The sequence below is a fragment of the Triturus cristatus genome, chromosome 6, assembly GCF_964204655.1.
Source record: "Triturus cristatus chromosome 6, aTriCri1.1, whole genome shotgun sequence".
NCBI classification, from domain to species: domain Eukaryota; kingdom Metazoa; phylum Chordata; class Amphibia; order Caudata; family Salamandridae; genus Triturus; species Triturus cristatus.
The window spans coordinates 1,827,682,954-1,827,706,625 of NC_140589.1; the positions used below are offsets into that span (position 1 = coordinate 1,827,682,954).

Here is a 23,672-nt window from a genome sequence, read left to right on the forward strand (position 1 = left end):
GGGTCCTTATCAAAAAATCGTATAGGGTTAGTAAGGGGCAGTCAAAATTTTCTGAGCCTGTAAAAGTTGTAAGTATGAATAGGACAGCAGTTCTATTGCAAGATAGGGGGTGGTGGAATTGCAATGCTTTAGTCAAAATTACTCCTAAACAAGCTGGCATCATTTATGAAAGGGTTAAGGCATATGGTAGTAAAGTAAGACAGGATTAGTTTGACTTAGATGCCCATACATGTGCAGGCCGCAGTAGGGATGTACATGATAGTTTGGATCAAGGAGATGGTATGGGGAGCAGTGACAATAGTGACAATATAGTTGTTTCTTCTCCGCCATCTAGTTTCCAGTCTACAGGTGCTGGAGATGCTTCTGTCAGGAGTAGTTCTAGAATAAGATCTGCTCCTATTCATTCAAGGGACTTTGTATAATATTAATGATTTGTAAATATGTATATCTCCTCTGTTTGATTTTCCATTTTCAATTTTTAGAGTCAATATATTTGGTTTGCATTTTTATTGTATATTTGTATATATTTTTTGTGTAATTGTTTTAACTTCTCATTTGATTTATGGAAAGGGGGATGTGTAATATGTGGAAGTGAATTTCTTATGTAAAGGGGGTCATAAGTGTTATTTAATGTTTGTTGCTTTAAGGAATGTAGAGTGTAGAATTCTTACTAGGTCATTAGAGAATGTTTGGGTTTGACTGTATAACAGACTGGGGAACTGGAAGGAGGAGGTCGTGGGTCTTGTTGTGAATAAACTTCAACTTTCTTCAAAGAGATAATTCTTCTGATTTTATTGGATGAGCGTTTGCTACACCCTCCCACCCCGTCCCCGCCCCGTCACTCTCCTCTAACACTGACCTCTACTGTAAATGCCCCTTGAGCACATGTGGTGCCTTGCGTTGACTTGTGTGATGCAGCAACAATGCAAGTACTTAGTAAATCTGGGCCTAAGTTTGTATATTTGCTTGGCCCGGGGTCAAATAGAATGGAATCTGCTCTTTAGCCAGCTACTGCACAGATATTTATTGTTTTTTGGTTCTTGACTGGCAGCTGCCTATATAATACATAATCACTGCAATTAAGCCTAGAGTGAAATACAAAGTGATATGTATTTGTTATTTGCCCTGCTATCAGGCAAATAATATGTAATCTGTCATTTAACAGGTCGCCAAATAAATACTGAAGTTTGTTCCTAGCTGACAGCTATACAGTACATGCTATTTAGCCTTTATTTGGGTAAATAGTGACATTTCTTCGCTACGCATTTGTGTGCAAAAAAGATGCTACTTATCTAGGTCTTGGTTAAATAATGGACACATTTTACTATTTCCCTTGCGACAGACTAATAGCCACCACTGTCAGAAATACTAGCAAAGGAGAATTTTAGGAACTTTCAAGCTTTCCAAGTTCATGCGTCATTCCGGGTTTATTCTCTGTATTCTGGAATTTAGTGGGCCTGATTACCAGATCCTCGTAATATTCCGACCCATACAAAATTTCTGTTTACGCATGGGTCGGAATTACGAGTTTGAAGGTATTTAACGCATCTGATAATTATCCTTTGTTACATTTTGGCAGGTCAAACCTGCTCAAGTTTAACAGGGGGAATCATACGGTATTTACTATATTATGTGGATTTTGGTGTGTTAAAACACCAAAATCTGCATGTTATTTCCCATGAACTCGTAATAGGGGGCATTTATGGGACCCAATAAATAAAGAACCCCATAGTATCGTTATTTATCAGGGGCAATAAATAACACCTTAGCTCATACTCATGCCCATAGTCTTTCATACATGCTAATAGACCCAATTCCGTCGGGAGATTCCGGATTTCTGTAGATAAAATAGCTATATTTTGCTGAAATTGCCTTTCCTTCAAAAGAAGTCACTAGGGGAAATACATTCTGCCAATTCATTCTTTGAGAATCTCCCTCTTTCCTTTTCTAAAATTTTTGCATGGATGGTCTTTAAACTATAAAAAAAAAAAAAAAAACTTTGGAATGGAGCAGCTACTTATATATGTATGATTCAAGGAAAATGTTGACGTTCTGCTAGAGAAAGAAGAATGTCATACTGACTTAGCAGCAGCGTTTAGAGACCTATCATGATGAAAACAAAAAAGCACCTTTCCAGCCACACTCCAGGCTAGCGGGCCACAGGCAAGCACTTCAGCGCCCCATGCAGGTAAGTACCATATAAATATCACAATATAATAAATATTTTCTGCTGCACCTGTAGGGGGATCACCGACACCACTGTGCGTGGCTCCTGGATGTTGTCTGTGCAGCGGGCGGAAATAAGACAGCGCCTCGGTCTGTGGTTCCCAGGCCTACATCCGGCGGCGCTAGGACCGAGCGGGGATCTTCCTCGTCCTAGTCTCCCCTGTGAACGGCATCCGGCGGCGCTAAGACCGAGCGGCGGCCTATCTGTTCCGTCGGTGGCAGCAGGCGGCGCTCGGACCCCGCGGCCTGTCCCCGGCGCCGGAGCGCAGTGCAGAGGGAGCCGCTGCTGAAGGACGGGAGGCCGCACCGGCCCGGGAGAAAGCTGGGTAGGAAAGGGGAACGAAGCGGGAGCAGCGGAGCCCGGAGCCGGCACCAGGTGAGCGGCAGACCTTGGGAGCAGAAGGACGGAGCAGGGGGGTGGTGTCACCTGTCCGGGGGGGGGGAATCCATGCCTGCACCCGGCACAGGCTGCTTGTCAGTCTCTGCACAGGATGCGTTTTAAATTCGGAGCTGCACGCATAGTAAAATACATAGCTATCTACCCCCGTCAGCCTGTCTAGTCTCCCGCTGCGGGGTGAATAAAGTTAACATATTCACCCCTGCCAGGTGTGATTGGTACCTCCTCAGGTGAGTGTCCCTATCACCACCCCAATGTGCAGAGGTGGTAGAGTCCTTACCGTTCTCCCTTGGCCGCTGGTAGCGTCCATCCTCTAAATCTGGGGGCGCCAGGGTTTTTCTGTTTCACAGGTGCTGACAGCCGCTTTATTCTCTAGGTGAGGAATAGACTCTGCCCCCCCTCTCCTCCCCCCCTCCACCCCCGCAGGTGCAGCGCCCCCTCCTGCCCAGACACACTCCTGTCTGTATCCGCACAGGTAGGAGTTGGCTGTGTCCGGATCTGTCACTTCTCTCGCGCCCCGGGGGCTTTGGCGCTGTCAGATCACCCGCCTCATTTGACGGTTTTTTTCATGACATTTGTCTCCATGCCGTGGAAAGACATAGGCCTAAATATGTAGGAGCCAGGTGCACGAACCCGTGCCCCGAGGGTGAGCGGGAGGAACCGTCTGCGCCTGTGACCTGAAGGAAGGTTGTGGTTCCTGTGGGAAGGTAGTGTCCTGATGGAAGAGGTCATGGGCTGTAGGTGCGCTTGTCTGTGGTGCTAGACTGTAATTACTTTGTTCTGATTTAAGGGTGCCTTGTGTCTGGACAGGACGGAAGTTGGCACGTATGTGCCTGCGGCTTGACAGATGGGGTCACAGACGCCATGTACATGTGTCCTGACTCAGTGGTTCATGCTCTATCAGTGCCTGTATCCTGATGTGAGGGTGGCCTGTGTCCTCACAGGAGACCTTTTGTCCAGTAAGTGCCTGTGTCCTTGTGAATGTGGCCTTTCTGGGTCCTGTCTGGTCCACTGCCCGTATGGATATGGCTATACACACAAGCACAATTTAACTTTTGGCCTTTTCAGGAAAAAAGAAATATACACTGAAAAACCCAAAGGTTGCAAGGATGTTATAGTTCAGCTCAGATTTCACTCGTACAAAACCAGTGAAATTCAGCAGTCATAGTTACCTGAGCTAAGAATAATTTACACCCGTGCAATGAACTGCTTATGCCCTCATATTAAATCACTCAGTGGTCAGTGAGATCACTGATTGTGGTATCTTGGTCATCACCTTGACATTACCATAGTTACTGTTACCAGATACTCATCAAGGTTCTAGATTGTTGTGTGAGACATGCAGTTACAGAGAAAAGCTGTCAGGAAAGGATGTACCTGCTTACTCCAATAAACTACCTTTCACACTAATCTCTTCTTGAATAGTTACTACAAATTGGCGACGAGGATGGGATCCGAACCCACGCGTGTACAGATTCATTTTTTTGTTTCTGCATTGAAAAAACTTTCCTTTAATTGTCAATTTGAGAATTTACATGACAGTTTCATTAGGGATCAACTAGTAATGCATTCTAATAACAGTGCTATACAAGAAAAACTATTTGTCTGCAGGGATTCTCCCTTAAATGAAATCATTGATATTGTCAAAAAAGGTGAAATGTCAAAAAGGTGTGCAGAAATGGCTTTAAAGAAAAATGAGGATAATAGCGTTGTAAGCAAAATATCTAACAGCAAAACCAGTAACAAAAGCGTAGAAAAAATAGTTACAAAGATGTTAATAAGAAAAGTATTAGTCACAACAAAAGTGATTATGAAGACACTAGACCAACTTGTTATAGATGTGGATATAAGGGTCACACTGCTAGAGACAAGTGGTGTCCAGCCTCAAAATCTAAATGCAGTTACTGTGGGGTATTTGGTCATTTCACTAAAGCTTGTAGAAGAAGAATCAACAAAAACAGTAAGAGAATTGTTAGTTGCATTAACGATAATAAGAATGAAGATAATGATGAAAATGTTGGTTCTATCACACTGATGACATCTCAAATGACGTCACTGATTACATCATCCAGTGAGTGTATTTTGAAAGAGTTTATGATTGTTAAATATTTATAGTAAGGTACTTCAAAAGTTAAATTAGTATACTATGTGTACTACTAATGAGTGACAGTACTTCTAATATATATTATGTGAGTGGCTGTGTGAAGCATTTATCCTTGTGCGTGAGTGGCTGTATGGGTGTATAAATGGGTGTGTAAGTAGCTGTGTGGGTGATTGAGATGCTGTGTGAGTGGCTGTATCGGTGAGTGAGTGGGTGTGTAAGTGGCTGTATGGGTGAGTGAGTGGGTGTCTGAATAGCTGTGTGAGTGACGGGGGGGAAAGTTGCTGTATGGGTGAGTGATAGGGTGTTTGCTTATGTGAATTGGTGTGTTAGTGGCTATATTGGAGAGTAAGTGTCTGTGTGAATGCCTGTATGGGTGAGTAAGCAGATGTGTAAGTGCTTGTATGTATGTGTGAATGTATATGTAAGTATTTTGTGGGTATGTGAATGAGTGGGTGAGGGCGTGTATGGGCGAGTGAGTGGCTGTGTTGAGAGGCTGAGTGAGTGGGAGTGGGTGTGTGAGTGACTGTAGGTAGATACGTGGGTGTGTGAGTAGCTCTATGGGTGAGTGTATGGTTATGTTACTGGTTTGGGTGAGTGACTGGTTGTATGGGTGAGTGAATGATTTTGTGAGTGGGTGTATGAGTGGCTCTATGCAGGAGTGAGTGGGTGTGTGAGCACTGGTATAGATGTGTGAATGAGTATGCGAGTGGTTCTGCGGGTATGTGAGTGGGTGTACAAGAGGTTGTATGGGGATGTGAGTGGTTGTGTGGCTGATGTCATCAGTGATATCATTTGAGATGTCATCAGTGATGTCACTGACCATGTCATGAGTGATGTAATATGTGAGGTCATAAGCAGTGCATTGTGGGGCCGTAAGTTATACTTCGCTCATGTAACAATAACTGCCGAATTTCACTAGTTTTGTACAAGTGAAATCTGAGCCTAACTATAACGTCCCTGTAACCTTTGCTTTTTCAGTGAATTTCCATGTTTTAAAAAAAAAAAAGTAGTCATGTTTGCAGAGTGGTGGAGAAAGAGGGTGAGGCCTCCTACCAGCTCTCAGGAATCCTGCTCTGTGGGAAGTACGGGAGGTAACAGGAGGGCTTCTTGGCTCCCAAGAACCATCAGCATCCAAGAGGACTTCATCCCCCAACCAGTAGTGCACCAGCAGGTACGTTTGCAGAGTGGTGGGGAAAGGGACTACGGCCTCCAAAGACCTCTCAGCAATCGCACTGTGTGGGACTTACTGGAGGTAACAGGAGGGCATGTTGGCCCCCAAGGATCCTCTGCAGCTAAGGAGACTTCATCCCCAAATCAGCAGTGCAGTGCACCAGGAAACGTGTTTGCAGAGTGGTGGGGAAAGGGGTCGTGGCCTCCGGCGAGTTGCTGGTCAGTTGTTTACTAGGAGAGCACCCTTCCCTGGGTTGTTTTCGGCCCTGGGGCCCAACCTTTATTTTTTTTAAATAAAAAAAAAAGTAAATTAAAGGGAGGGGGTCGACTGCCCCCCCTCCCCCCCCCCCCCCCACTCCAGAGCCTATTTAGTCTCCAGCGACCACATCCCCCTGGGGCCTGGCCTCAATTGTGGGTGCCCTGGTCCCACCCAGGGCACCCACTCTGTTAGGGACCATGGGGGGAGCATCAAGGCCCCCGCGGTTCCTGCTTGCTCCCCGCCTCCTATGGGAACCGGCATTGCTTTTACATAGAGGAAGCGGCAAACATGCAGCTCCCTCTCTGTAAAAGCAATTGTGCTCCGCTTTCAACAAACAAGAGCATTCTCAATGCTCTTGCTTCCTGAAATCGGAGCACAGTTTGCTATGGCTTGGCAGTAGCGGTAATGCTCCCACCAAGCCATAGCAAACAGCTATGTCCTGGGGGTGGGCACCCCTGGACATGTATGACTCCAGGAGGGGTGCTGTGTGTCCCCCTCCTTTCTTTGAATTTTCCCCGGGGAGGCGGTGGTCCCTGGGGATGCGGAAGCTCCACCATATTCAATTTGTCAAAAGCCCCAAGGAAGGTGGCGGCTCCCGAAGCTGTGCGGTGGGGTCCATGTGGCCCCTGCATTCTTTATAAACAAAAAGCCTTGGGGAGGTGGTGGTCCCTGGGGCTGGGGGGGTCTAAGATGCCCCCCCCCCATTGATAAACGAATAAGCCCCAGGAAGATGGTGGTCTCTTGGGCAGCGAAGGAGTTCATACGGGCCTCCCCCGCGTTTTTTATTAACCAAACCCCGGGGAGGTGGTGTTCCCTGGGGCATCAATAAGCCCTAGGAGGGGGAGGACATGCACTTCACCCTCCTTTTTTAAAAATGCCCCCGGGAAGTGGCCCACCCGGGGGCTGATTAGAAATGAAGCACGGGAGTCCTCATTTCGTTGTTTTCTTTTTTTCCGGCCAGATTCACAGATCCTCCTCCCCCACCCCCAAGAGGCCTAGGGGAACAGGGTGTTTCTTCCCTGACCCCTTTTTGTTCTTTTTTTTTTAAAAATGTTTTTTTTTTTCTGTTGCAAGATGACTGTCAATACTTTCTGGTTTGAAGTGTTGGCAGCCTCTCAGATCTGAGGACAAGATTGAGAGGGTCACAGATCCTCCACGTCCCTATATATCAAAATTTGAATTTTCTTTAATATTTCAAAAAATACTGAACGGATTTACACCAAATCACTAACATCTACGTTTCTGCCAAAGTTGGTGTACTTTTGTTCATCATTTCGGACTGTAGCCACGTTCAAAGTTCCTATGGAGATTAACATGGGGAAAACACGTTTTGGGACCCCCCTTTTTCTTGGCCCCTGCTTGAAGGATCACCCCGAAACTTTCAAGACAGTAGCTGAAATGTGCGTTGAACTAGTTTTGTAACTTTCGCGACGCCAACATTATTGGCAATTCAAAAAAATGCTCTTCCTATGGAAACTAAATCTTAACTATAACTGCCTACCGGTGACCACCAGTAGGATATATATATATCCCAAATCCTTGGAACATACCAGGTACTGACCACAAAGTGCTTTACTGCATTGCAGTCAGCATGACGCGTTTCATGATGTCATGGGGCTAAACCACTTTAACTATTTATATGCAGGACGGTACGTGAATTGACAATGCTGCATACGTAAGGTTTCATTCAGAATTAAATAAACATATAAGTATTTCCTTACATACTTGAATACCTGCAGATTCCGGAGTATTTGAATGAGATTTCCAAATTAATGAATGTAAAAAGGATAAACATTTTGTCATTACTGCCTAAAAACCGAGAACATTACAAAAACTCACCGGAATTTGAAATTATAATTGTTTCCATGACAAACTGATGTGCATGTAAACACCAGTTACATGCTCATGTGGGTTTTTTAAAAATTGGCTATTACGCCTTCCTATATCCGCTATTAAAATCCTAATCGGATATGGATAATAAAAACAATGTGAATTCATTTTGGAGGCTGTGGCAGACCACCCTATATGCTTTAACCCCTTCCATGCGGCGCGGATTCCCCCGCGGTGCTGACCGTTGCTTGCGCGGGCGTGGTCATGACGGAACGGTTCCGTCATGAGCACAGCTCAACCGACGCTCATGACGGAACCGTTCCGCCATGAGCACCGAAGGGGTTAAATTATTTACTACTGTATTTTGATGATGCTCATATGGATATTGCCATTGGCCTGTACAGTTAATACTCACAAAAACTACTGTTTAAGTTATACATGTGGATAAGACTCAGTGGACACTGAATATAAAGTGCTAGTGCATTAAATATTTCCATGTGTAATACAAAGTTATTCAGGATAATGGGTCATAGTAACATGGACGTATATCTGAACGAACATGCTTGATGGATCCAATGTAAACAGTATACTGTGTGTGTGTGTGTGTGTGTGTGTGTGTGTGTGTATGTATATGTATGTGTATATATATATATATATATATATATATATATAAGAAACGAAGGATGCCAACGATTGGACCGCTCACCAAGGTAGGTTGAGCACAATTTTAATGGGGGTGGTAGCGTGGTTTGCAGTCAGACCCACTTGGGTGGAATTGTGCAGCACTACAAAGCCCATAATACACTTCACTTGAGGATCCTTTGGGGCGGACCTTTCTGTGTTTAAAAGGGGCCATGTGACTGTTTGACTGTTAGCCTGAAGACCTGTGAGCAAGGGCGTCCAGCCCGAAATGCGTAAGGCAGCTTCTGCAAATGTTTCCTGACTTCCTTGTGTTCACGCTACCACCGGCATTAAAATTATGCTCAACCTACCTTGGTGTGCGGTCCAATCGTTGGCATCCTTCGTTTCTTTACATATATATTACCTACTGGCGGTCGCCAGTAGGTAGTTCTAGTTAGGACCTATTTTCCATAGGAAATCCGCAACATTCTATTTCCAATAAGTCTGGCGCCGGTTGGCGAATCTTCGTGAAATGTTTCAAACTTTTGGCCAGCTCCGGTCCGCTCCTATCCTGAAAGTTTCGGGGTGATTCGTCAAGCGCGGGCCAAGAAAAAAGGGGGATCCCAAAACGCGTTTTCCCCATGCAATTTCCCATAGGACCTTTTGACACAGCTACAGCCTGAACTGCTGAACGGAATTACACCAAATTTGGCAAAAAGATAGTCCTCTGTTCAGACTCGTGCCTTTTGCTTAAATAGTGTAAATCCGTTCAGTAGTTCCTGAGAAAATTAGAGTTAAAAGTACATATATATCTATGTCCTCGGAGGATCCGCGCACCCTGTGCGAACCGTGCGCGCACCCTCCCGTTCAAGCGCTGAAAGCTAATTGGCTGTCAAGTGTCTGTCAACATTCGAAACCAGGAACTGTTGGCAGCCATTTTGTGCCTCGGTAGAAGCGAGGCTGAAGAAGTAGGGAAAATAAGTGTGTGAAAGATGTAAAGGGGGCAGGGTAGAAATACTCTGACCCTCTAGTGTTGCTTAGGGGGTCCCAGAAAGACTCCCAGGGCTCCTTTTGTTTTAAAAACAGCAAAATGCGCGCAGGGTGCGCGGATCCGGCCGTGAAAAAAAAAAAAAAAAAAAAAAAGAAGCGCGGGCTTTTGCGCTTCCTTAATAATTAGCCCCCGGGGTGCCAAATCCCGGGGGCAAAATACGTAAAAAATTAAAAGGGGGGGCCACCCCAGCCCCGGGGACCGCTACCCCCCGGGGCTCGAAAATAAATAGGGTGGGGGGGCTGAACGGCCGCCCCAAGCCCCGGGGACCACCACCCCCGGGGCTTTATTTATTGAGGGAGGTGGGCTGCATGGCCCCCCTCCTGGAGCGTTCGAGGGCCCTGGGGACCGCCACCCCCCAGGGCGGCTCCTACAGTGTCCACCCCCAGGACGCTGTTGTTTGCTATGAGAGGGCGGGAGTCTCCCGCCCTCCCATAGCAATCTTCGTTTGGATTTTGAAAGAGAGCAGGGAAACCTGCTCTCTTTGAAAATCCAAACCATATTGCTTTTCCACATGGGGAGCTGCATGTCAGCAGCTCCCCATGTGGAAAAGCAATGCCGGCTCCCGAAGGATGCGGGGAGCCGGCTGGGACCGTCGGGGCGTTGGGGCTCCCCCCACGGTCCCCAACGTGTTTTTATAAGCCCCGGGGGATGGGGTCCCCGGGGATAATAAAAATTAGTGATAGGGCCGATTTAAAAAAAATATATATATATTTTACGGTAAAATTAGGAGTCGCACATCCCAACGCGTTGGGTGCATGATTTCTCTCACGTAGGGTGCGCGGTTCCTAACGCATCCACCGCGTCGAGTACGTATATGACATCACGCGGAGGCGCGCGAGCGTCGTGTATCGTACTTCGTACGTGTCGCGTATGGGCTTGGCGTCGCGTACCGGTCGCATAGCAATCGCGCATGAAAATACGTACCCAATGCATACCGTACGCGGATCCTACACTACAATCGTAAAATGGCGACGATGTTCCGCGCAGGGATCCAGAAGGGTGCGCATAGGGTGCGCGAATCCCAAAAAAGTGTAAAAAAAAAAATAACAAACTATTAAAAATATAGTTTAAAAAATAATTTAAAAAAAATTACACATTTTTTTTAACAAAAAATTCATTATAAACAAATATTTTTTTATTTTTAAAAGAATTAAGTGAAAAAAAACTTATAAAAATGGTGAAAAACAATATAAAAAAAATAATTAGAGGAATTGATACACTGAAATATAAGGATTTAGAAATCCTATGAAAATCATTAAACATCATAGGTTTAGAGATAAGTTATAGATAGGAATTAGCATTTAAAAAACCTTAGAAATTCACTGAAAAAAACATAGGTTTCAGGGGCGTTATAGTTAGCTGGATATTTCCCTCGTACAAAACCATTGAAATTCCCCCGTTATAGTTAGTTCAGCTAACTATAACTCGCGCCCCCGCAATGCACTGCTGATGACGTCACCTATTACATCACTCATGACCTGGTCAGTGACATCACTGATGACATCACTGATGATGTCATCCATGTGATCATTTGATGCAGCTTCTCATAATCTAATATAACCTTTGATACACCCACTCTAAATTACATACTGCCACTCTCAAAACCATAGATACTCCAATACCAATAAGTACATACCCCATCACAGAGTATTAGGTCTACACACCCATCCACACACTCGCCCGTACAGTCACTCATACTTATGGTCACTCAGTACAGGACTATCATATGTACTCATACACCTATATAGACACTCACACACTCCTACTCATCCATAGAGGTACTCACACACGTACTCAGTCATGCAAATAATTAATCACACTGCCATTTACTCACCTATACAGTTACACACACTAGCTCAATTACTCATACAAATACTAGCACATTCTTATGCTCTTATAGAATTAATGATACAACCACACACTCATCCATACAGCCACTCACACGATCACACACTCTCACTTAGTCATTTCTGTACTCCAACATACATATATACTGCCATTCACATATGTACTAAATCGCACATGTACTAATGAAATATATATTCACTCACTAACACAACCATACACATATTCACCCACCCATACAGTACATCACAGACAAAGTCTTGAAACCATGCACCCAGTGAATCACCCACTCACACATCTATGCACAGAGTCACACACATCCAACCCACACAAACACTCAGGCACCCATACAGATACTCAGACAACCACAAAATAACTCATATAGACACTCATATAGCTATTCACAAACCCATGCAGCCGCTTACACAACAACAGACAGACGCATACAGACATTCACTCAGTTTAGTCACTAACCCATGCATTCAGTAAGATACGTTTAATCACTCACTTATACAGTCAGTAACGCACCTACTAAATCCTCCATACAGACACTTATACACCCACTCATTACCCAATACAGCTTGGAATATATATAAAACAAAATTAAACTTTACAGAAACACACAGTCGCTGGATGACGTCATCAGTGATGTCATCAGTGAGGTCATTTGAGATGTCATCAGTGATGTCACTGACCATGTCATGAGTGATGTAATATGTGACGTCATCAACAGTGCATTGCGGGGGCGTGAGTTATAGTTAGCTGAACTAATTATAACGGGGGGAATTTCAATGGGTTTGTACGAGGGAAATGTCCAGCTAACTATAACGCCCCTGAAACCTATGGTTTTTTCAGTGAAAATAAATATATATATTTTTTCATATATTCCACAGTATTTTCCGTTGCGGCCGCTGCTCTCATCAAAGCGGGTGCCTCAGCTCGCGAGGACTGACTTGCGCCAACACTGCAACGTCCACAAGTAAAGCACTGAGCGCTCCAGATGTTAAAAATTGATTAGTCACTTTATTCGTTATGCAACCATTGATGCAATAAACTGACAAACGCATTTCGGCCCCCTGGCCTTTGTCAGTGAATTATCGTGAATGATCCCCTTATAACCACAAACTGAATTGATTGGACTTTGGCTTGCTCGCAATATCGAGAAAGGACTCCGCACATAAATGCCATTATTCTTATGGTAACTTTGGTGGCCATTTTATAACGATCAAATTCGTGATTTCTGTCATACATGTATCAAAGTGATTTCCAATTATAATTCATTGGAGATAAACCCTTTGAACTAGTGCTTCATTAGAAATTGTGAAAAAAACATGTAAATTCATAAGTCTCAACCATTACTGATAAAGAATTAATAAGATTGACTAGAAATGTGTTTTTAAATTCATACATATTACCCGCAAAATGTTCTTTAAGCTTGTGACTATATACATTTGTACTCCAGATTAGCTAAATAATCACTCTACCTAATTTCATTGCTGATTAGATCCAATTGTTGCCAAAACTCCTCCAACAGTACATATTTCATTAGGACTCTACACCCTAATTAATTTGTTGAAGGGGAACATTCACGATAATCCACTGACATTGACGAAGGCCAAGGGGTCAAAACACATTTGTCAGTTTGTTGCCTCCAAACCCCCAGCAAAGCCACGGACGTAACACCCTCCCAGGACCTCCTCAACAAACTCGCCTCCTACTTCCATCTGAAAATCAAGTCCCTCTACGACAACTTCAGTGAACAGACACCAAAACCACTCGTTCCTCCAGCAACGACAGCCAGCCTACCTTATCTGCCTGGACCCAGGTCACCACGAAGTCACCACTACGCCCATGAAAAGCATTCACTCGGGAGCTCCCATGTACCCCTGCCCGCTGCACATCTTCCACAGAGCCGCCATAGACCCCGGGCTACGACGCACTATCAATGCCCCTTTCAAATCTGGCACTTTCCCCGACGACTGGAAACGCTCAGAAGTCAAGCCCCTCCTCAAGAAGCCCTCTGCAGACCCGACGGACCTCATAAACTACCGACCCATCTCTCTCCTCCCCTTCGCGGCCAAAGTCACAGAGAAGATCGTCAACGTCCAGCTAACGAACTCCTCGACCCTTCTCAATCCGGATTCTGCAACAACGACAGGACTGAGACCGCCCTCCTCGCTGCCACAGACGACATCCACACTCCTCGACCAAGGCCACACCGCGGCCCTCATCCTACTAGATCTCTCTGCTGCCTTCGACACCATCTCCAACCGCACTCTCACCGCCAGACTCTGCGACGCCGGCATACAGGGAACCGCCCTCGACTGGCTCTGCTCCTTCCGAACCTGCAGAACCCAAAGAATCAGACTCCCGGCCTTCCTCTCTGAACACACAGAGATCAACTGTGGAGTACCCAAAGGATCATCGCTCAGCCCCTCGCTCTTCAACATCTACATGGCCCCCCTTGCCACCATCGTCGGACAGCATGTATTCAGCATAATATCCTATGCTGACGACACCCAGCCCATCCTCTCCCTCACAAAGGATCCCCACACCACCAGACTCTGCTTCCAGGAAGGTAAGAAAGATGTCGCATCCTGGATGAGCAGCAGCTGCCTAAAGTTCAACTCGGAGAAGACAGAAGTCCTTGGATCCACCTCCTCAGCATGTGACATCAACTGGTGGCCCATCGCCCTCGGAAACTCCCCCACTCTCACGGACCATGCCCGAAACCTCAGCATCATATTCAACTCCTCCCTCACCATGACCAGACAGATCAATTATATATCTCTATCTATATCTGAAAAAAACAGTCTAAAGTGAAGTTTTAGTTAGGTGAAAATTTCAGTGTCAACGTAACGGTTTAAACTCAAAAACCCTCAAAATTCACCAGTTATAGTTATCTCTACTAACTATAACTCGTGCCCTATTGTAACTATAACTCTCACCCCCACCATGCTCAGTCTTTTCATCAATTATGTTATTTCAAATGTTCAGTGATGTTATCAATGATGTAGAACATGTCATGAGCAACTTAATAAGTTGGGTAATTAGCAGTGCATGGGGAAGGCGCGAGTTATTGTTACCTTAGGGCCATGAACGTCATTTGTGCAGCTGTGACCCCTACCTTGCCTCTTGCTACATCTGGCACTCCATTTGCGACCCCTGGTCTCAAAGGTGGGAAAATCAGTGGTCGGAAAATGGGCAACTCATCCTTCTGGACGTTGGTTTGGTTTCCAATCTCCTTGCTTTTTTCATAGTTTTTATTACACAAATAGTAAATATTTTTTACTATTAGTATAATAAAAAACGGAACAGAATCGGTTGGAATGTGACCCTCACTGGAAGTTGAGGTATGAAAGGGGGGGGGGGGGGGGGGGAGAGGGGTTGTTTGTTTCATCCAAAATTGCGCAGCAATTGAAGCCGCACTCACAGGTAGGTAAGGAAACTCCTTTATTTGGACAAGGCAGGCAGCTTAACATCCTGTCATGGGTCCTATTCTCTCTCCTTCCTCTTGGGCCAAATGCGAGCGTTCGAAAAGCTTCTTGCCAAACTACAGTCCCTGTGTGCTTTATAATTTCCTTAGTGGGCCTCCGGTGTGCCGTTTCATCGTTATCACTCCCAGTGCACGCTGGTATTCGTAGTTCAAATTTAATGCATGATTTTAACCCTCCAGTGGGCTCGAGTGCTTGCATGAATTACAAGGACAGTTCCTGGCCCTCCATTGAGCTTCCGGATGAGACTCTGCCTGCCTATATCAGGTCACCCACCACGCCATCACCGCGGCAATCTTCCCTCATAAGACCCCCTGTTGACTAAATGACAATATGAATATATATTCTAGTTACGTAAAAAATGTCAGTTAAAGCTTATGATTTTCACCTCAAACAAGCACTGGCAAAACCAATAGGTTGCACCTATGCAACATCTATTGGCATTGTCACGCTTTTTTTCTTTACATGTTGTACAGCAGCGCAATCTGCTTTGCAACATGGCTTAAGTATATACAAAAAAAAGCTATAAGACGTGGTCAGTGCTGGCTGCGTCACATCGTGTTCTTTTTTTGTTTTTTTTAACTTTAAACCATGGTGCACAGCAGGTCGCCCAGCTGTGCACCATTTAAAGAAAAGGCTTTTAATTTCTGGTGCATATATTTAATGGAATGATTTCTGTATTCCACACATGAGGCGCACACGAAAAGAGGCAGCACTGCCTCTACACACCACCCAAAATATTATCCCTTACCCCATCAGCACCACCTAAGCGTCAGGGCTGGAGCTTTTTCATGTGCACTGCTCCTTCAGTTTTATCGTAATTTACTTTGTTAAGCACCTGCTGCCAAGAAGTTTGTGTAACTTGTAGGTCATGAGTTTGGCCCTGCAGACTAGTAAATTACACACTTTTTAAGTATCATCACGAACAACAAATAGATTATGCCAAGCCCTATGAAATGCACAGAATTGCATGATGAAAATAGCATATATTTTAAATGAGGACTAGTGGTGAAGAGGGGACCGAACAACAGCAGGAGTGGATGGACACTGGTCACAGGAAGCTGAAGCTGTACTTGGTCCATACTCCATGGCAGGGACAAAGACTTAGTGCTCGAAGCCCAGTAGGAAGCCAGAGGTGAGGAGGACACTCTGACCACAAAGAAGCAAGAGTACCAGAGTGACGTTCAAGCTAAGCAATGGTAAGTTAAACAAATGGTGGGCTCTACGCTTGTTTTAAGCTTTTAAATTTTTTTTATTTACAAGAGATTTCGCCAGTGCTCTGCTCTAAAACCCACTGAAATTCACCAGTTAAAGTTAACTAATGTAACAGTTACTCATGCCCTCGCCATGCACAGTGTTATCAATAATATATTTTCAGATGTCTCAAAGTACATGTTATGAGTGATGTATCATCTAAGGTCATAAGCAGCGCATGGCGAGGGCATGAGCAAGCATCACTTTTATTTACCTTTATTTATTTTCAGTGATTTTCTATTTTTTGTTGTAATAGTAATTTTTTTTCTCTATATTCAACTAGGCCTACCGCTCATGGCTCGGCATGGGATTGGCCACTGGGCCTGGTTAGAGAACAAGCCCTGCCCAAACATCCCGTGGGCGGCCAATCCCTGGTCGTGCATGGCCAAGACTGTGGTTGGTGGCCAGGCCTTGCACCCAAACCCCGCAGTATGCCAACCAACTGAAACACTTGGCCTTTGGCTGTGCGCACGTGTGGTTGGTCACATACCTGACTAAGGCTTGGCCCTGACCCCAGCGGGCGACCATTTCCACTCAACACCCCTTTACCCTACACCCCATTACCCATGGTCTTGAAACGCCCCAAAGCCCCCTTTTTTCCACAATACTTAAACAAAAGTATTAGGGGTGACACGCTGAGCATCGCAGTTCTGCAGCAAAAGAAACATTTGCTTTTAATGTGATCCTTTGCGGAACCCTTCCTCGCCAAAGACCAGGGGATCAGGGTACTCCTACCCTACCTCCTAATTCTATTTTGTGTTTTCTACAACATGGGGTCAGAGCCATGCAGATCTCATTTTTAGGTCTCGCTTAGGCAGCGCGCATGTGCTGCTCTAGGAGATGACCAATAGAAATCGGTCAGCTCTTTTCAAGCACTCGTGCTGGCATTCACCTTGCGGGAGAGAGCAGCGGCGGGCGTGCTAATTGAAAACAGATGGCCCGCGCTCCGCTGCTCGCTCCCGTAAAGCGGATTCCAGCACAAGCACGAGTGATTGAAAACAGCTGCTGCTTGTTTTAGCCTTCTTTCTGTTTGGCTAATTGAAAACAGATGGCCCGCGCGCTGCTGCTCGCTCCCGTAAGGCAGATGCCAGCACAAGCACGAGAGCTTGACAACAGCTGCTGCTTGTTTTAGGTTTCTTTCTGTTTGCCTCTCAGCCCCACTCGTTCATCCGCCCTCTCTTGTTTTAGGTTTCTTTCTGTTTGCCTCTCAGAGCATCTTGTTCGTCCGCCATCTCTTTTTTCATCCTTTGCTTAGATGCTCCCATGTGCACGTCTTTCTTAGTCTGTCTCTCTGCCCGTCTCTCTCTTGTTTTGCCGCTCTTTCACTCTCCCTCCGTCTCTCCGACTCTCTCTCTACCCCTGCAGCCCTCGCTTCCCTTTGTCACTCTCAGACATCCTTGCACTTTCTCTCTCTCTCTCTCTCTCTCTCTCTCTCTCTCTCTCTCTCTCTCTCTCTCTCTCTCTCTCTCTCTCTCTCTCTCTCTCTCTCTCTCTCTCTCTCTCTCTCTCTCTCTCTCTCTCTCTCTCTCTCTCTCTCTCTGTCTCTCTGTCTCTCTGTCTCTCTGTCTCTCTGCAACTCTGTTTGTGACTTTCAGATGCTGCATCCACGTGTTTGCTTGTCCTTTTTTTTTTTTTTTTTTTTTTCTGAAACCGTTTATTGCAATCTCAAATAGTTACAGGTATGGGCCTACAACCGTCTGGCCGGCCGCTAGAGTGGCAGAAGCATATGACGTATATACAGAAAAATCTCTTGGCGGTGCAAAAAGGTAAATCAGGAGATATCAGTAGTGCAGGCCACATAACTCCAAACCCACAATACGGTTTCCTTTTGTCAAAACACAACAACACAAAAAACCACACCCGCAAGGCAACCCGCAATCCCAAGTGACAGCACGCGCTCCTTAAGTGGGGGACCCCAACCAATCGCCAAACTCTGAAGAGGGGAATGAGAACAGATCAGGGACTGGGGAACCACGTGCCCGTGGCTGGGGGAGGGGGTCGGCTAGGGGGACGGAGCTGGTGAGGCAGCCGGCAGCAGTGGCGGCTCGCAAATACCCCCGCGATAGGCGTTCCAGGGGCCCCAGATTTTCACCCACGCCCCAGGCTTACCCCTCGCAACATACACCACCTTTTCACGAAACATACACCAATCCATGTGTTCTTTCCAGGCCGACACCGCCGGGGGCCTCTGGGATCCCCACAATTGAGCAATGTCACGCTTAGCTATCATGTATCCCAGAGTCACCCACCGCGTCTGCGGAACCGAGTAGTCAGTTGGCTCCCACACATTCAGCAAGCATCTCCTCGCTTCAGGCAACAGCGCGACACGCGTAACCACTCGCAGGACCTCGTGCACACCACGCCAGAATCGCTCCACCTTTGGGCATTCCCACAGAATATGCAAGAAAGTTGCCAAAGCACCACAGCCACGCTTACACAGTCCATCCTCAGCAAAGCCCATACGTAGAAGCCTTGGCCCCGTCACGTAAACCCGGTGGAGGATCTTAAGCTGGACGAAGCGAAGGCGAGCCGGGATGGCCACCTCCTTCGGAGAGGCCACCGCGGAAATCCAGTCCTCGTCGTCCAATTCCAGCCCATCGGCAACCCAGGCCTCGCGGAGGCCAGTCAGCAGGCCCGATCGGTCGTTGATCAGTTTTTTATATATAAGGGAGATCGTGCTGTCTGGGACATGGCCATCCAGCACTCTGTCCTCCAGGGGGGAAGACTCCGGAATGGACGCGACATCCGGGAAGACGGAGCCCAGCGCGTGGCGGACTTGTAAGTACCGAAAGTACTCACTGCCTTGCAACTGAAACTCCGTCTGCAGCGTCTCGAAAGTTTTAAATCCCCCCCTCGTCCAGAGATCTCCCACTGTGCTGATGCCGATCGTGTCCCACTTCTCGAAGCCCTTCGAGGTCCACAGGGAGCCCAACCTCGCAGACGCATATAGCGGTGACGCCCGGGTCAAACGGTCCTTCCACCCCATAGCTGCGTTAGCCGCGTGCCATACACGCACCATGACACGCGTCGGTCCCGTCAGGCGAGGGTCCGGCGCGCCAGAGTAGAGCGCTCGATTGTAGTCGCCACCGGGCAGGAGCATCTTGTCCATTTCAAATGCCGGGTTCAGGGCGGGCCCGTAAAGGCCATGATTAATCGCAGCTAGCTGGGAGGCCCAGTAATACCGTTTAATATCCGGGAGGGCAACCCCCCCCGTCGTACCACGGGAGCGTCAATTTAGCCAAGGTGCTTGTCCTTTTATTGCCTTTACTAACGTTATATATTTCAATGTAACCCCGCCTTTCCCTGTCTCTCACTGTCTCTCTCTGTCTCTTTCTCTTTCTCTTTCTCTCCGCGTGTCTCTTCTGTTACTCCTTCTGATGCTCTCTTGACCTGTGTGTGTGTGTGTTCTTCTCTCTCAGTATTTCAAGGCGCCTGCCTCTCTGTGTTTCTTTAGATGTATTTCTGTCTATCTCTCTCTCTTACACTTTTTCACTCTCTATCTTCCGAAATCTGTTTGTCCCGCTTTCCATTTCTCTGACTTCGTGACTTCCTGGCTGTTCTCGGACATATTTCGTCTTCAACTGTTGATTTGTTTGCATATTTCGGGTCAATAGAGCTTCAACTCTGTGATGGCCGCTATATAAATGACAGCGCTCATCCCCTTACTCAAAGTTTCTTTATTTACATTCGCTCTGTCTCTTGTTAACTCTCATCACGCACTCACTATCTACTTCTCGTTCTCAGTGTCTCTTTTTCCCTCTGCCATTTCTCACTTACACTCTTTCTTCTCTCTGTCATTGTTTCATGGTCTTCCTCTATTGCTTTATTCCAGAGGATGTGTCTCTATGCCCTTCCCTTCGTCGCTCTCTGACTTTCCCTTTGTACAGGTCTGTGCCTACCTTCGTTCCCTGTTTGTCTGTGTCTCTTCCTATCGCAACCCCTTCCCCCGCTTCACACTTTCACCTCTATTTGTCATTCTTTAACTTTCCCGCATCGTTTTGATCTCCTCTTCTCACTCCATTCGTCTCTACTCCTTTTTTCTGTGTCGGATTCACCTGTTTCCTCTATCTCAGTGACACTCTCTTGGTCTCTTTTCTTTTTCTGTACCTCTGTCGCTGCACTTTCTTAGTCTCTCTCAGTTCTTCCCATCCTCTTTCACCTCACGGATGTATGGTGCTCTATCTCGGCTGCACTTTCTTTTTCTCTTCCATTCTACTTTGTCTGTCTCTTTCTTTCTCCCCCTCGTTTCTTCTTTACCTTCTGACTATCTGTCTTTTTCTCACTCAACGTGACTCTGCGCGAATCTCCTTTCTCTATATCTCTCCCGTTGCCTCTCTTTCTGTGTGGCTGACTGTCACACTTGCTCTCTCACTGTCCCGTACCTGCCTTTCTGTGTCCCCGTCACCGTCTCTTCTCTGACCTGCTCTCCCTTCTCCGTCGGTTGATCTATTTTGCTCCTCTCGGAATGTGGCTATTCTTGTTTATTATAAATTTTCAACATGCTGCACAGCAGCCACGCTGCTCTACTACATAGCTTAAAACAAATGCCAAGCCAAAACCTCTGGCTAAGCACTTATAAGGTCCCAAAGGCGAGACCTATTGGCTATGCCGATGCTTGTTTGAGCTTGCGGTACTCCCCAACATGATATATATATATATATATATATATATATATACATTTATAACCTTAATATCTAAAACTACTGAACAGATTTTACATCCGATCACAAAAGCCACGCTTTCTGGATCAAGCTCTTGCTTTCTTCCAAATTTGGCTGTAGCATTGTCTAAAGTTCCTATGGGAAATTACATTGGGAAAACGGGTTTTGGGACCTCAGTTTTTCTCAACCCCGCTTAAAAGATCATCTCGAAACTTTCCAGGAAGGAGCCGAGGTAGATAAACCTATTTTATTTAAAGTTCCATGAAGATTTTTAAACGGCGAATTAGTAACGGTTAGCAAACAAAATAATTTCCTATGGAAACCCGATCTTAACTAGAACTACACAGTAACGGCCACTGTATAGTAGTTGTATGTAAGAGAGAGACAGCAAGAAATATAGACATCTATATATCTGTATCTGTTTTTCTATTACTTAGTGGCATTTACTACTATTTATTTCTAATTAGAGCATAGTTTCCATAGGAATAACCTACTTTGTTTCGCTAATAATGTTGGTGTGTTTGATGAATCTTCACAAAACCTTTTGTAAAATGTGTATCTACTTCAGCTCATTCCTGGAAAGGTTTGTATTAATCCATCAAGCAGGAGTCAAGAAAAAGGGAGGGTTCCAAAACATTGATTTTGCATATACATTTTGGAAAGCCACACAGAAAAAACAGCGGAACGGATTTACACCAGATTTGTCAGCAAGTTAGAACTTCATTCAGAAAGTGTGCTTTTTGTTACTTGGTGTGAATCAGTTCAGCCGACCTTGAGGAATGTGCGTATAAAGAGGTGCGCTCTGGGTGATCATGAATAGGTTTAAAAAATAGGTATATCTGAACTGTTGGTGGGAGACACCGAATTGTACTTGTAAGCCTGAAGAAGGTGGTGGATCACACTATACCACCGAAACGCGTCGCTTTGTGTTGAAAACGCACCCAAGTAATACCAGGTTCGATTAGGAGAAAAGAACGTTATTAAATATCGAACTAGGGTTATGAATTTCATTGTTTATGTATTTGGGGTGCTCATTGGATTGATCAGGCTGTTGATGTCTTTGCTGCTTGACACATTCTCCCAAATGTTTATGTATGACATGTTTTTAATCCATGTGTATTGATGATGCATATGTGTTTTTAACCTTTTTTATACATCTTGAATTTATATGGATCTAAATAATGAAAATATCTATTCGGTGTTGATGATTGGGCCGTGAGTGGATGTTAGAAGTGTGTTTCTGTATGCTTTAAAGGTGCCCAAAGGGATCTTGTTTTTGACAGAAGTATCTTTTTCTGGTGTCCTGTCCCTTTGGTGAGTAGGACCCCTCTCTTTAATTTTGGAATTGGTGTCCAGATATGCCCTGTTTGGGCACTTTAAGGGTACTTGTCAATCCTGTTTGGCTGGCTGCAAGCTGAATAATCTGTAACAGCAGCCATTACTGGACTCTGGTATGTTTCCTGAGTCCTGAAATGAATGTTTTTTTAAGGGGTCAGGGTGAGCTGACCCCGACTCCAAGGGGTACGTGTGGGGCAGGGGGAATCTCATTGATTGGCTGGCCACAACATGTTGTGGCAGTCATTACAGCACACTGGGACAAAGTCCCTTTTGAAATTAATTTTAGTGAATGGCAGTTTTTGAGGGTCACAAACAGGATCACATATAAAGAGCGATAACAGATTTAGTCACAATATACATCATTTGTTGCTGGTATCATACCAATTTTAGGAATTATGGTGGGTTGTAAGGTTTTTTTAGTCAGTGAAAAATGCTGATTCTTTGCTGGGATCTGATGAACATTGTTTGAGAGTACTGTTTTTTTCATGATTTTTCTCATAAAGGTTATGTAAGGTGCTCTATAGGCTAAAATGAGAGCACATTTTCTATATATTCCCACCATCTTCCTCAATCGTGTGAGGATTAAGTCTGACATACTGTGTAAAATGTACTTCCAACAGAAGCAGCAGCAGCCTGTCAGTGTATTCCCCAGTGTTCTACTGCAGCCAGGAGTGGCTCCTCCACTAGGGTGTAGGAGCGTCTCCCCACTGCTTTCTCGCAAGCAGAAACATAAAAAGGGTAAAACTAGCATTTTATGTTTCTTCTTCTTGCACTGTGAGAAAGCAGAAGAGTTTGGTTGGGGGCTGGCAGGGGAGTAGTGGCTTGCCCACTGCTGAGGGCGATGACTGACTGTTTGGTCGGTCCTCTGGGGCTGACCAAACCAGTCATGCGCACTCTGCCTTTTCTCCATGTAGGCTTCTGGCAGAATTGGTCTTGTATGGCAGGTCTGGCATTGACTAAGAGGTTCCTTAAATTGCTATTTCTCTTGAATGCAAATACCGGTTTCATTAATTTGCATTCATCTTTGTTAAGGTTCGAAAGGTGCCATTGGGAGTTTTCTGCTTGTCTGTTTTTTTTTTATTGAAATTGGAGTGTGTTGTGACACAAACAAGTTTGTCTTCTGTCTGCTTAGCTCTAGTTGAAAACATGGTTTCCCTGTTAAATATTTCGCCCTCTTGAACAAATGCGTTACTAGCCTTCTGGGATACCCTCTCTTGGATAGCTTTTGTTTCAATACTTCGGCATGAGTGCAGAAGTCATCAAGGCTAGTACCGTTTCTACGAAGCCGTAGAAACTGGCCTAATGGTATCCCTTGTTTCTGGCAGCGCGGATGAAAGCTGCTGTAGTGAAGCAAAGTATTCTTAGCGATCAGTTGGTGTACAGGGATACTGTGATGCATTGATTCCGATGTTCATTCCAGAC

General features: G+C 45.5%; 1 protein-coding gene across 7 annotated transcripts in view; it reads left to right on the forward strand.

Annotated features, from left to right (window-relative positions):
• The first annotated feature begins 2,465 nt into the window (after positions 1-2,465).
• DNMT3A (DNA methyltransferase 3 alpha) overlaps positions 2,466-23,672 on the forward strand; it is a 1,939,932-nt gene continuing 1,918,725 nt past the window's right edge. For 3 of the 7 annotated variants that reach the window (XM_085613211.1, XM_085613216.1, XM_085613220.1), the window contains exon 1: positions 2,466-2,602. The gene's annotated coding sequence lies outside the window, so the exon portion shown is untranslated. The remainder of the gene's footprint in view (positions 2,603-23,672) is intronic. The other 4 variants (XM_085613214.1, XM_085613218.1, XM_085613212.1 and 1 more) reach the window with 2 other exon arrangements.